The following is a 14,527-nucleotide window of genomic DNA, read 5'->3' as shown; positions in this document are numbered from 1 at the left end:
TTAACAATCGCGCACGCAGCACTGTAAGCTTGCTTACCCCCAACTGCGGGTTGTGCTGATCCGTCAGTATATATAATACTTCCGTATTCTTCGAGAGGCAGGATTTCAATTGGCAGAGGACATTCGTATTCATATTGTGAAAATTCCTGTGTTTTTAAGTTAGGATCAAATTTGTAAACTACGTCTGTTGCAGCAAGAGAATTAACCCACTGAATCCATCTCGGATGCAAAGCTTTAGCATTAGGAATGCTTGCTTTAGTTACCGCTTCTAAAGCCGGTATGGGTGTTACGATTATTATTCGTTTACCTTGTGCTAGGGACCTTTCTTTCGCTACAGCAGTCTGAACCGCAGTTAGAATTTTCTCCGTTGAACTGAATATTATTTCAGCCTTAGTGTACAAATGTGATTTGTAAGCTATTGGTACCTTTTCTCCCTCATTAGAGGTTAGGTACGTGAATCCGCATCTTCCTGGGATGACTCGGATTACAAGATCACGTGTGTTGTCACGTGTATCTAATTTAGTTTTTGCTAACATGTCTGTTTGCAGTGATCTCAAAATTTCTGTGTGTTTTTGAGTCCAATTGATTTGTTTTAAATCAGGTTTTATTAGTTCGTAGAGAGGTTTAACCCTCTCTGCGTAATTTAGTATGTAAGTTCTTCCGAAATTCAGAAAACCTAGTATGGATTGTAAATTCTTCAGCGTTTTTGGAGCTTGGAGTACAGCGCACTTCTCTAAGAAGTTGTCCGCTAGGCTTTTCCCTTCACTTGATAATTCGTACCCTAAGAATAGTACTGTCAGATGGGCAATTCGAGACTTTTTAAAGTTGAATTTGTAACCCTCTGCTGCGAACCCAAGTATAATGGTGTTCACTCTTTTCAAGTGAGTATCCAAGTCGTCGTCTGTGAGATAAATATCATCTACATAAGATAATGCTTCATCATCATAGATTTGTAGTAACTCTGTTACCCTAGCTGAGAATAGTCCTGGGCTGTTCTTGAACCCTTGTGGGAGTCGACAGAATTTTTTCTGCGACCCAAATGCGGAGAAAGCGGTCAAATATCTGCTTTCTGGTGCAATGTTTTGACAAAAGAAACCATTAGAAATGTCTAATGTCGTTTTATATTTTTTCCTAACTATGTTATTCATTAGGGCTGCACTATGCGAGTTTTGTACTGCAAAAGTTTTGCAACATGTATTAAGATGTCTGTAGTCCAAAACTAGACGATATGAATTGTCTGGCTTGGAGACAGGAAACAAAGGATTGTTCATTTGAGAGGTGCATGTTTCAATCACCCCCTGGTATTCAAGTTGATCTAAGATCTCCCTGACCTGTTTTTTAGCTTCTTGCTTTATGGGATACTGCCGTTGGGCAGTTGGTTCACTTTTTAGTTAGATTTTGTGAGGCGGTGAATCCTCATCCCATCCTACATGATTTTTATATAATGCAGGTGCCTGGGCTACTGCCCATTTCCTTGCATATGTGTATTTTTTGTGAATCGGTATGTGATTCGAGAAGGCAGGCATAATTACCTCTTCGCCATGAGGGCACTCCCTGACAAACTCCGGGGGCCAATCTTTTTCAGCTAACAGAATATCATAGCCTTTTGAGAGCTTATCCCAAAATAGACCCTTAATTTTCCTAGTCTTATCACCCTCCATACGCAATGTTATTTCGTATATTTTATGGGGCTCGCTAAGTCTGGCGTCGGCAGTTTCAACCTGAATGTATTCATTCGTGTCCACTGTCTCCAGATGACTCATCAAGATCTTGCGCGCTATACTGATCTCTGCTGCACTGTCCAATATTGTCAATGCCCACTCCCCGTTTTTCAACTGTGTCCTCAGTATTCTCGGCATGGTTGATTACTCTAATACTGGCTACCTTCTTTTTCTGAAATTGAGATTTTTTACTCTGAGCAGGTTCCTTGTCTTTGGACTTGGTGTGCTCTCCTGGGTCTGACCGTCCTCTTCTTTCCGAATTCTGTGGAAAAGATCGAGAGGGACGTGTATCAATACTTTGATATCTATCAGGTTTTTTTATATTATCCCTATTTCTAAGGTTATATCTTTTCTCAGAGGGCTCCCGTTGGGGAGACTGGCGTTCTCGAGTCGGAGTTCTTTCCCTCCGTCGAGGAGACCTTCCTCTGGACTGGAAAACTTTTTCCTTGGGAGTGGATTGTTTATTTCCATACCAGCTCTTTTTAGGAGTGTTCAAATTATTTTTAATAAATAATTTTTCAGGATTTTCGAGCAGTTGGGGCTTTACCGGTTTTCCACCCAAGCTGTCTCTACCTAATTCTTCATAGCACTTTTCTATGATTTTTGCAAGCTCAACAGGATCTTTTATATCTGTTTCCCTCAACTTCTGGCGAATCGCCACAGATGCTGCTTCTCCCTTTATGTTGGCTAATAATATAGCCGTGACCTGCTTGAAATCTTTCAGTAATTTCATACCTAGATTTAAAGCGGGCTCTGGACCGAATTCATTTTGAATCTGTTTTAGTACTTCTGGTATTACCGCCATAGACGGAACACCGTGTGTTTTTGTGTAAATGGAAGCAAAGACTGTACCCCAAGTGTCACAGTCCTCCACGTGTGGTGCGATTCCCATAGGAAGGCAGATGGTCAAGATTCTGTGTTTCTCAATAGGGGTAGTATCAGGAAATACTGCCTCTATTTGAGTGATTTTCTGGGCTAACCAGAAAGGAATTTGTTTCCGTTTTACGGGTGTTTTACCAAGACATGACTGTATGTTCTGTGGTGTAATTTTATTTGTGTTCCCCTGATGAGGGGTCAGCTGTGGTGTATTAACAGCTGGCTGGACTGTTGCAGTCCGCATTACATATTGGACTAATTGCCTATGTATTTTTATTAATGTGTTTAGCTGTGCTAACAGCTCTTCTCTAGACATTCTTGCAATGTCAGGATGTGGTGTGTAGCTGGCTAGAACCGGCCACGTAGCTCCTGGTCTACCTAGTGGACCGAGCCTAGTTATGTGATCAGTGTGTTTTAGGGCGCCATTAAACCAGAGCAGGTGCTCTTGAAATTTAAGTGGGATTTCAATCTCCTCGAAAGGAGCGTACTCTCCCGGAGGTTCCTCTATTTTGTAATAGTGAAACTCCTGTGTTATAGCGTTTACCGCTGGAAAGTTTATCCATGAATAGAATACCTCTGTCTGCTGATACTCGTGAGCCTCTATCACGAAAATTACTGTACCACCCTGAGGTGTCAGTCCGTTTTCTATAAGTTTTAAAGTTATAGATCTTCTTAACTGGACCGGGATGATAATAGCACCCGGGTCTGTGTATTCGGGACCTTGCTGAGTCGCATCTACTGCGGCCCCAGGGGCTCCGTTTTCTGGCATTGTAAAAATGCGAGTTTTGCAGAGTAGGTCTCCAAGGAGACAAAGATTAGATGCACAATATTTTGGAACACTGTATCCTTCAACGTTGAATAAACCAGAGCTTTACATAGGAATCTCTTCCTACTAAGGTCGGGCGGATTTTAACCTTTCACCCACTCCAGACGTCTATTGGAGTATTTTACGGGAGAAAGGGGTGTGAAATATGCACGACTGAGTTACTCTACAAGTCTTGCGTTAGTTTATCGCCTTACCAAACGTTGGGCGCCATGTAGTGTAGTTCCTAGTTTCCCACTAGGCCCTGCGCATTGGAATAACATAAACAGTAGTATCGACGTGGAACTGCTTATATTCCAGGCCTCCACTGACTATGCTAAACTTAATTGGGTTGTGTTACCAACTAGCTCAGAGGTCACTGGAAACTTTCTTCTCTGCATAGGAAGTGATCAGCTTCCTTGGCACAGACAAGAAGGGATTCAGTTTTCCAACAACCGTGCAACATGACAACTTTGCTCCTCAGATCAAGAGTCGATCTCTAGGGTCGTGTGAAACAATAGACATAGATTTCACTCAGTCAGTCTAGTGCAGTTTACTTTCACAGTATGTAGAGAATAGAGAGACGGGCGTGTATCAATAAAGGGTTAACATTTATTGAACAGTCTTTCTTCTCATACAAGAGAAATGTATTGCCACAATTGCAATAACTGTTATTATAAAAAGTACGTACAGTAAGATAAGTATTGCGAAATAGAACTGTAAAAGCATTGATATGGTTTCTTAGCCATACAATGGTTTAAAAGTAATAAAACATATATACAGTCATATATACATTAGGCTAACATACTCAACTGGTGCTTCTAACTAAGCCTACCCCAGTGTGCCTGACCTAAGCCTAACACGTGAGAAGGGGGAGTAAGTAAGTAGCTTAAGTTAAGTTGGTTTTGCCAAGGTTTGTTTCAAGAATTCTCGTCTAAGGGTTTAGTCAACACCATACCTCTGAATAGAATGATGGAGGATTGGTATCTCCTTCAGGGGTCTCTCTCGATATCCCAGTCACCCGCGAGGGTAAACCGGAAGCGCCGGGACTGGATTTCTCTGCACGAGAAATGCAGCGGCTTCTCTCAGCGCGTCGAGGAAGGAGGGGGGACAGCGTCCGCGGGCAGCTGGGCTGGATGTCTTCGCAGAGGACGGCTGCTCGGCTCCTCAAGCGTACTGCACCATAGGTCGCGCTTTAGCGGCGATAATGGTAATCAGCAGCTTCACCACCACAGGATAGCAGGCTGCAGCAACAGAGTGCTAGTTTTTACCAACACAGGGTCATGCAGGCAGCTGGCATCAGCAACAGGTTCGCTCATTGCTTAAGGCAACGTTGGTAATATTTATACCTGACAGGTGCCGGGTTTGACGCAAGTTTGCTGGACATAAGACGTCAATTAAAGATGTCACTAGGAAGTGACAGTTATCAGTTGCTCATTAGAGTTCCATTACTAATCAAAACATAGCAAGCGGGGATTTCCAGGTTTGCTAAGTTTTTATCTTGTTGAAGAACTCGGAGTGTTATCTAGGAATATCAGATAGTGACTGCTGCTCTGTCATTGCACTAATTGGTCGCAAAGGAAGTAGCAGAGAGTCATGCTGGAATGTGGCTCTGTTCGTGTGAGGCCAGAGATGACTTTTCAGAAAATCGCACTTGAACGGTTATGCCAATATAGGGAATAAATGGATTTATAGCCGAATAGGGGCATAAGGTCACAGTATCGATCAGGAACCTAGATAAGCACGCAACATAGATATTCTGAGGTCTTACCATATTCCTCAGCCAGCTTCTCTATTTCTATCACAGCCATCTCAGGATCTAAAGTCGCGATAGCAAAATTATTCACATATACCATTACTTTGGTGTCAAAACCATTGATGGATACTGGCTTTATACGCCAGTTTTGGAGTAATTGCTAAATAAAGCAATTACTCCATATATATATATAAGGCAAACAAAATTGATTGGGGAGCATGGGCAACCCTGCCTTGTTCCTCTGGCAACCTCAATACAGCCTGACTCTTGGCCCATGATCTGTAGCCTAGTGTAGGGTCTAAATTATATTGCTCGTATTATTGTAATGAGACCCGGCCCAAACACCTTTCGTTCCAAAATCCCTCATAGATACTGCCAGGCCACATGGTCAAAGGCCTTTTCTGCATCTAGGAGAATCAAGGCCATCTACTCCCCTATACTTCTGTTGCATCAAAATTGCAATAGTACACCTAATATGGTCAGTGGTTCCCCGCTCCGGAATAAAGCCTTGTTGCCAGGGGGAGACACCCAGAGCTATAATCCTACTCAGCTATGATGCAAATATTTTAGAATAAAGCTTAGCATCGGCATTGATAAGTGAAATCGGCCGATATGAGGCCGGACTGTCTAATGGATCATCTTTTTTCAAAAAGATAACTATATCTCTCCCTTGCCATGAGGCCGGTGGCCTGCCACTATATTGTACCCCAATAAACAGGTCTAAAAGTAATGGTGCGATTTCCGCCTGAAATAACTTATATTCTTCTAAAGGAATACGATCAGGACACACCACCTTTCCTGAGGCCATAGATTGTAAGGCGTTTATCACCTCCTTGTCGCTTCTCATCGTCAATCCCTTGAAAACTACTCATATTCTCTATCCAATTAGGGGAGGATGGATATATATGCCCTTGCCGATATAAATCCTGATAAAAGCATTCAAATACTTTAATAATATCTTTCAATCCTGTGACATACCGCCCATCTTGCCCTTTAATTCCCGAAATATTATTCCTTGCTGACTTCTGTTTTGTAAGGAGCGCCAGAAGTTTACCCACAGATTCTTAATACTCATATATCTCCTTTATGTGCCTGGTACATTGCAGCACACCTCCTGTTATAATAGCTACTACTTTCAGCTTTAGTCACTGCAATTTCTTGCTGCAGGGATGTTACTGTCACATGTTGCTTTTGGCTGATCGCTAAGGTATGGTCCTTTTCTAGAACAGTTAGTCTACCAATCAGAACCTCTATTTCCTCCTTCTCAAATCTCCTGTTATTCCCAACAAAGCTGATAACTTCCCTCCGCATACCCGCCTTAAAGCTATCCTAGACCATGCTTCGAGAAGTACTATAGCGGTTCACATCAAAATATTGTTTATAAACATTGCTGCATGTGTTGCATAAAGAAGGCATTGCATAGCAGTTTTATTTACTGTGAGGATATGAAAAATATGTGTAGCCTGGATATGAAGGGTGCTTCACACCCCATACATCCAATAAGTCATAGCTTGTCTTTAGTGCAACCAAAGCTTTATTTAGTAATGGCTTCCTGACTTTATATTTTGATCTAAGATCCCAGCGCACATCGAGATTAATGTTTAGATCCCCACAGATAACTAATGGTTCGGGCCAGGTTACCAACTCAACTTCTAGATCATTAAAAAAATGTTGGTTCATCCTGTTTCGAACTATAGATAGTGCAGATTGTCAGTCCCATCTGTAATAACACAATCGCCCAGATGCCCCATTTATACTCCTTTACCCAAATGACAGCCCCCATACCATTTTTAACATGTATAGCAACCCCCCTTATATTGGCAGTTTGGGTAGAGCATGCAGCCAGGGTGTAGCCGCTAATCATCAAGATATCCTGTTTTCCCCATAGGACTTGTGTCTCCTGCTGACAAATTATATCTGACCCTTGCATTTTCAGAGCCGCAGCAACCCTTGCTCATTTATCCCTGTCATTTAGGCCCCCCACATTAATAGTACATATATTTAACTTACCCATTCCCAAAGCAGAGGCTTTCCCACCAGATTCTCTTAAGACCCTTCTCCGTCTCTGTCTTTTCTTTCACCATGCTACACCTTTCCTCACACTTTCCCTTCCGCTCTCCATGCCTACTCATTATGTGATGCTCCTCCTTCTTCCACAATATTTCTTTTTTATTGTCTTTTGCCCCTTCCTCCTTGAAGTACCCCGCCCACCTCTGCCCCAAACCACTCTCCATCCCACACCATCCATACCCCCTCTCTCCCACTTGATGAGGCATAAGTGAGGAGAAACTGGCAACCCCCACTCCCCTGGAACACCCCCTGAAAAGGGCAAGAAAAAGGGGGAGAAAATCCACTTGACTTCCTAATTAGATATCAGATAATCAGTTTATATGCTAAACCGATATTATATTTACATATCTACCCTAAATCGGTGGCAAAAATTCTTTTGCTTGTACTTCGGAAGTAAAAAACTGCATATGGCCCTATCAAATACCTTTTAATTTAGCTGAGTTGAGCAAAAAACCTGCCCTCCCTTTGCCTGAAGCAATGGTATCAATTGCCGCAGCTGCCATCTTTTCTCTACTGTCGCATGACAGAAGTCGGGCCTTACAAAAAATTCACATCCCTTCCTGCTGTTATCCTGTCTGGTCTACCCAAATCATAAATTGCTTCCTGAACCAAAAAGTTGTTCAAACAGATCAGAATAGCTCTGGGTTTGGTTTTGGATTATCCCGCTCTTTTATGTTGATTTGAGGGGAAACTATTGGCACTCTGAATCTCCACCTTCCAGTCCCACTGCGGGAGTTCCGGGAATGCCTCCGTAAAAAGTTCTACCATGAAGTTCCGACATCAGCTCCCTCCAAGCCTTCTGAAACACCCAGAACCCGCAAATTATTCCTTCTAGCATGATTATCCAGGTCACATAATTTCCAGATAGTGTATTCCTTTTGTGCTTTTAGGGAATCAGTGAGGTTCTTTGTTTTACAAGCTCAACCTCCAATGTTGAGATCCGTGCTTCTGCCTCCCCAATCCCTACTGCGAACTCCGAACAGGACTTTGCAACTCTACGTATAGAGTTTTGTAGTTTACGACATGCACCTTGGGTCCTCAGAGTCTCTGTCTGAGTCTCCTCCCTGTGGGTCATGATACTCTGATAAATAATGGAGAGCGAGATTTCGTCTGGATTTTCCGACATCCCGGCACCCCTCCAGCTACCACAACACTGCTATCCAGATTAAGGGAGAAAGAGTAGACCCATACTAATGACCCAGCAGGAAATATTTGCAGATATCTTCTCAAGCTCTCTATGTTTACGAACTTTTGATGGAGCGCCTGCAGAGTTACCACCTGTGTCTCCCTCTTCGAATTGCAAGCGGCTTGTATCACTCTCATCGCCATGGCTTAAATCTTCTTCTGCCCAGCTTATTCCCAGACTCTAGTCCCCAGAGGAGGTAGAGGGGTCTGACATTTAATAAAACTTGTCCCCAGAGTCCCCCTCCTTTATAGGCCCAGAATTGTTACAGCCTTCAACTTGCTCTCCCAACAGGGGATTTGAGCTCCCTGTTTTATCTTTCCCTCTGGATCTACCTACAAGGTGTCTGTCAGCTGCCACCTTCCCTAACCTGGCATTTTTGAGGTTTCCAGCCTCCTTAGGGGTCTTTTTATTTTTGTTATTTAATGCTGTTGCACCCCCTTAAGCATGTGGTCCCACAGCCATGTCCAAGCTTCCCCCAGACTCTAAGGTCTCCCTACAATCATCCCCTGTCACCTTGCTTCCAGGACTTACCTCTTTCCCACTGGAGAGGGAAGTTTAAGCTTCGTTGAGTGCTTCCTGGGTTAACGAAGGGTCCCCATCACAGAGGCCTTTACTGTAGTCCCACCATGGGCTGCCATCTCTGTATCCTGTTTAGATCTTGCTGTCTGCACTTTCTTTGTCTGTTCACCAGAATCTGGAGACACACCACCAGCCGCGATCCGTACTCCAGCGCCGGCTCCAATCCCACCGCCAGTAGCCTTCGTGGGATTCACAGAGTTAACTGCTGTGGGCGATCCACCACTCTTTGCGCCTCTCGTCGTTACCTTCAGAGGCATCGTGCGTGTTGTACAAGCCGTCCAGGTCCGGGGAAAGAAGGGACCAGCGTTGCAGAGTCTTGAAGATGCCGGACGATCGCAACCCCTCAGCCAGAGCCTCCAATTCATGTCCAGAAAGACGTGCAGTCTGGTTCCATAAAGACCAAGGTAGGGGGGAAAGGTTTACTTAGAGGGTGTAGGTCAACCAGCTTACTTGGCTGGCATGGATAGCTGAGATAGCAGTTTCATAAGTTATATGCGTGTGGAAAATTTCACTTATTTATACATTTTTTATTATATTTTTTAATTGTATGTTTTTTATTTTAAGAATTTTTAGTTTTTTTATTGTAATTATATTAAGATTTCTTTAAATTTAGATTTCATTTTTTTAAAATTTTCCTAATATCTGGCATACAACCCCATATCTGCTATAGGTGCACAGCACAACAGCATTCATTGTCTAAGGAAAATTCCATTGTATTGTATTGTATTGTAAGGGGTGCTTGTAGAGCGCACTGACACCATGGGTTTCCTGGCGCTGGTTGGATGCAGAGGGGACAGGGGGACTTAGCTAGATTGGGGGAAGAGCCAGGTTTTTATGGATTTACGGAAAAGAATAAGAGAATTGGAGGTTTTGAGAGAAAGAGGAAAAGAGTTCCAAAGTTTGGGGGCCGGTATGCAACTCTCCGGCCTCCAGATCTGCAAAGTTTAAAGGAGGGGATGATCAAGAAGTGAAGGTGAGAGGATCTCAGATTACGAGATGGGCAGTAGGGCCTGATGAGGGATTTCAGGAAGGCGGGACAGGGCCCAGCTAGCGACTTGAAGGTGAGGCAGCCGATCTTAAAGGCCGCCCTCGAAGTGACAGGGAGCCAGTGCAGTTTGGAAAGGAGGGGCCTGGCGGATTGCCACTTCGAGATCCCAAGGGCCAGTCTCGCCGCTTGGTTTTGAACAGATTGCAGTCTGGCCAGAGATGTTTTCGGCAGACCGTGATAGATAGCGTTCGAAAAATCTAAGCGGGAGAGGACGAGGGCCATGATGACTTGCAGGAGGGCGTCAGGTGTAAGGAGGTAAGCCACTTTCCTGATCCTGCGCAGCTGGTAAATGCAGGAGGAGACCACCGTCCCCACCTGGGGCCCAAGGGATAGACCGGAGTCAATAGTGACCCCGAGACTCTTCACCGAGGCCACGGGGATGGGAGAGGGGCCAAGTTCTGCCGGCCAGAAGTGCCATTGTCACTTGCACCTCCCTGAGTGCCACATCCCAACATAGTGCACATAAAGCAAAGAGTTAAATCTGGATGTTGTTGTTGTTGCTCTTCCTGATCCTTCTCGAGTGTACTGTATACCATGACATTTTCTGTTGGCATGGTTTTATGAATGGATTATTAGATATTATTTTTTTTTCTTGTCCTCATCTCACCAAAAGCGTCTGCAATTCTTGAATAGCCACTTACCCAACCTGTGCGCCCGGGATCCACTGCATTTGCTTGGGTCCCAGACAGGACCAACCCCTTCGTCAGTGGCTTGGTGTAATCATATGACCAACAGGTTTCACAAAAAGCCCCTGACTCTGCCCCAATCTGTAAAGGCCTGCCAGATGTTTTAAAAATTGTCATTATTGCTGCTCTGGTCCAGTCTGGCCGTTGTGAAAGCAGCTTTGACCCAGTCCAGGGGCTTTGGAGGCAAGTGATCTCTCTACTTCAAACATATTTCCCTTCTGGCAATTAAGATCAAGTACAACAGTAGACCTCTGTATGTGTGCCTCAGTTTCTTACTCAACATGCCATTGTCTCCAAATAGCACAATATATATATTTGAGCACATTTTTTCTTTGAATATCCCATTTAAAGCTTTCTCATTTCCACTCCATAAGGGGAAAAGTGTGGGACACTCAAAGAAGATGTGTAGATCATTGGCCTGAATAAGGTCACATCTTGGACATTTAGGATTTGAAAGAGGGGCGAACTTTGCGATCCTGGCAGGAGTATAATATAATCTATTAATAACAAAAAAATGGTTCTTCTTAAGATTAGCCAGCTTAATGTATTTATACAACAGCTTCAAAGATGGTTCATAGAGGTCTTCAATGTTACATCCGAGTGGAATTTGATTCCATATATGAGTTCATGGGGGGAGTTCCTTATCCTCTGCCTCTACCAACATTTTATACCATTTTGAGATTTCTTTATATTTAAGATTTATATCTTGAAGGGAACGCTAAACCCCCCCATAGCCGTTGAATTCTCATCTTCTCAACTCTTCTCAGCTAAAAACCAAGAAGCCAGTTTTATATATTTGAATCTAGAAAGGCCCTCTTCAATCTTTGCTCTAAGACCTCCCATGGAAGTACCCCCTCAGAAGATACCAGATCTGACCAGATGGAGGTACCTGCTCTTTTAATTGGAATTGCCAGATAATCTTTAAGAAACTCTGGTGTCCCGGGAGAATCCCAAATTGGGGAAAATTCTGAATAATACCCTATCCCCCATCTGGTTCTAATCTTATACAAAAGATTAAGAGCATCCTTTAAAACTTTAAGTCAAACTTTTTTTAAATATCCGGGTGCTCCAAATTTATATAGAAAGCCTTCTCCTCCCTCCTGCCTTATCATTTCTGCTAATATTCTGCCAGATGTTGAATCATCTGGTTTCGAAAGCATCACCCGATTGTTTTTAAATTGAAAAGCAAAACAATAACACTTTAGATCTGAAAGAGCCAATCTCCCTTTGATCAACCTGCGCCTCAATTTCTTTTAAGGCAATCTGGCCCCTTTATGTGCCCAAATAAAACTTGTAATCTTATTTTGGACTTTGCTGATATCTGATTCTGAGAAGGTAAAGAGAATAGCATTAAAAAGATACGTTAGAGGGGCGTGGCCAGCAGCCAATAAAGATGGCCGCACTCTAAGGGAGCTCCCGGGAGTGAAGTAGGATCCCCACATAATCCGTCACTAATCTGCTGAACAAAGTTGACCTCAGGGACAGCCACGAAGAGCGGACACCGAGGGGCACCGAGCGCACCGTTCTCTGCCAGGCAGGAACTCCGTAAATACCGGAGGGTGAGACGGAGAACTAGCGACCTTCGTGCCAGCGTGGAACCGGAGACTGGTGTGGCTCTGCGACCGCCGGAGGCAAGTGGGTCCTGAGAGGAGTCGGGCGAGCGGCGGACGCCTTACCGAAATGCAGGGGAGAGACGCGCGACACGACTGCTGGCACTGCAGAGCCCTGCTGTATGCCCTGGAAGCCCCGGAAAAGCTGTGGCAGGCGAGCCACATGGGGCGCTAGCGGGGGGAACATAAACCCCGAACCTCAGAGACTAAGAGCATGGGCGTCAAGATGGCGGTAGAGGTGAGTGGGCCCTGACACAGCAGCCGGAAGTTGGGAGATGATGGGACATTAGTAACTGTCAGGCAGTGCCTATTTATGACTATTTGAGCTCCTCATTAAGGCCAAAGCGGCTACTGGCCCCGGCTATCAGGAATTCGGAGCTGTGGTGATGGCCCCGGGCACAGGCGCTCCTGCAAACTGGGAGGCGGGAAGCAGCTGCCCACTTCTTGAAAGCAGCGAACTGCGAAGTTCTCTGAAGCAAAGGTGGCTTGAGGGGGACAACGCGACAGGGAGTGAACTGGTAGCTCTGAGAGGTGGCCCTTAAATACTGTACTGAGGACAGAATAAGGTCACACTGGGCCCAGAGGCACTGATGGACAATTAAGACTGCACTGTTACATATAGTGAGCTGCTACGATTAGTGGCGGGCTCATAGGCAGGTGGCCCTCGGAGTCTGAAGGAGGGCATGTTGAGCGGAATACTACTCTGTGCACTGCACTGCACTGGGGTGTACGCGCAAATAAAGATCCAAGGCCTCACAGGTCCGGAGTCAGCAGCTCAGTGGGAAAACCGACAGGCCGCGCGTGCAGTGTAATCAAGCGGCAGGCAGCGGCGACTACCGGCCGGAGCGGCGTCATAAAGACAGAGATGGGGGGCAGGGGCCCTTACACGCAGGCACAAGTAAAACTGGACAAATATACCTACAACAAAGACTTTCCTGCACTACCTTAGCGCACAGGCACTTCTGAAAAAGTCTCCGAACAGGAGGGTAGAACGAAAGTGACGCTAGAAGATATTATGTCAGCCCTTACCAAGGTCCAATCGACGGTGGGGACCATCTCCACAGATGTCTCATTTTTGAGGGCAGACTTTCAAAAAATTACAGCTAGAGACACTGAAGTAGAGCAAGTAACAAAATCCTTGTCAAAAGATACCGCCATGTTGTTTAATAAGGTCAGCCATTTGGGAGCAGAAAATAAACTTATGGCAGAAAAGCTGGACGACCAGGAAGGGCGCTCCCGGCGGAACAACGTGAGAATCACTGAATTCCTGAAAGTGAAGGGAACCCAGCCATGGATCTTTACATTGAGGACCTTATTAAATCTCGACTCCAGCCCAGAGGACTTTCCAACTTTTTCTCTGTGGAAAGAGCACATAGAGTGCCCGGGGGAAAGCCGAAACCTGGGGCGGCCCCAGACCAGTCTTGGCCCGTATTTTTTACTTTCGTGATAGAGATGTCATACTGCAAATGGCGAGGGTGGCCCCACCAAACCATGTTCACAATTCAGTGGTATCCTTCTTTACGGACTACACAGCGGCGGTGTCCAAACATCGAAAAAGCTTCCTTGAAGTAAAGAAAGAACTTCGATGCAAAGAGCTTTCATACTCCATGCTGTTTCCGGCAAGACTGCGGGTGGTGGCGGACAGAAAGACATGGCTCTTCGCGTCACCGGAGGAAGTGCATGACTGGCTCGAGGGGTGGCGACGTGTCGAGGGACCCAGGCGACGGAGAGGAAACAACAACAGCGGCGAGAAACAGACGACTCATAGGACCACGGACGGGGTCAGGAGGAGGAGGCCACACAGCGAAATGCCAATGAGGACTGACGAGGGGTAAAGTTGCACAAAAAAGAGAGTCTGAAACGTGAAGACGGATACGCGGTCTAACCACAGGTAAAAGGTATATTAAAACAGTGTTTAAGACACATAAGAAGTGCTCCTCGGGTAGAAGACAGAAGGGCCTAAAAGCGGGTCAAGGACTCTCAATTGTTCTTGAGGAGGGGATGAACTGAGGAACTCCATGGACTTCTCTTCCCCCTCTTACACACAAGTACTGTTGATAGGGTTAAAACACTCTGCTAAGTTGGGGTGGCGGATGGTTGGGGATCTGTCTGGCAGGGAGGCAGGGAGGGGGGAGGCAAGGGTCGGTGTTTCTGCATTGAGTGTTTTTGGGGGGTTTTATTGTATTTCCTGGG

The sequence above is a fragment of the Lissotriton vulgaris genome, unplaced genomic scaffold, assembly GCF_964263255.1.
Source record: "Lissotriton vulgaris unplaced genomic scaffold, aLisVul1.2 SCAFFOLD_1896, whole genome shotgun sequence".
In the NCBI taxonomy this organism is placed as follows: Eukaryota; Metazoa; Chordata; class Amphibia; order Caudata; family Salamandridae; genus Lissotriton; species Lissotriton vulgaris.
This window is presented reverse-complemented; position numbering follows the sequence as displayed.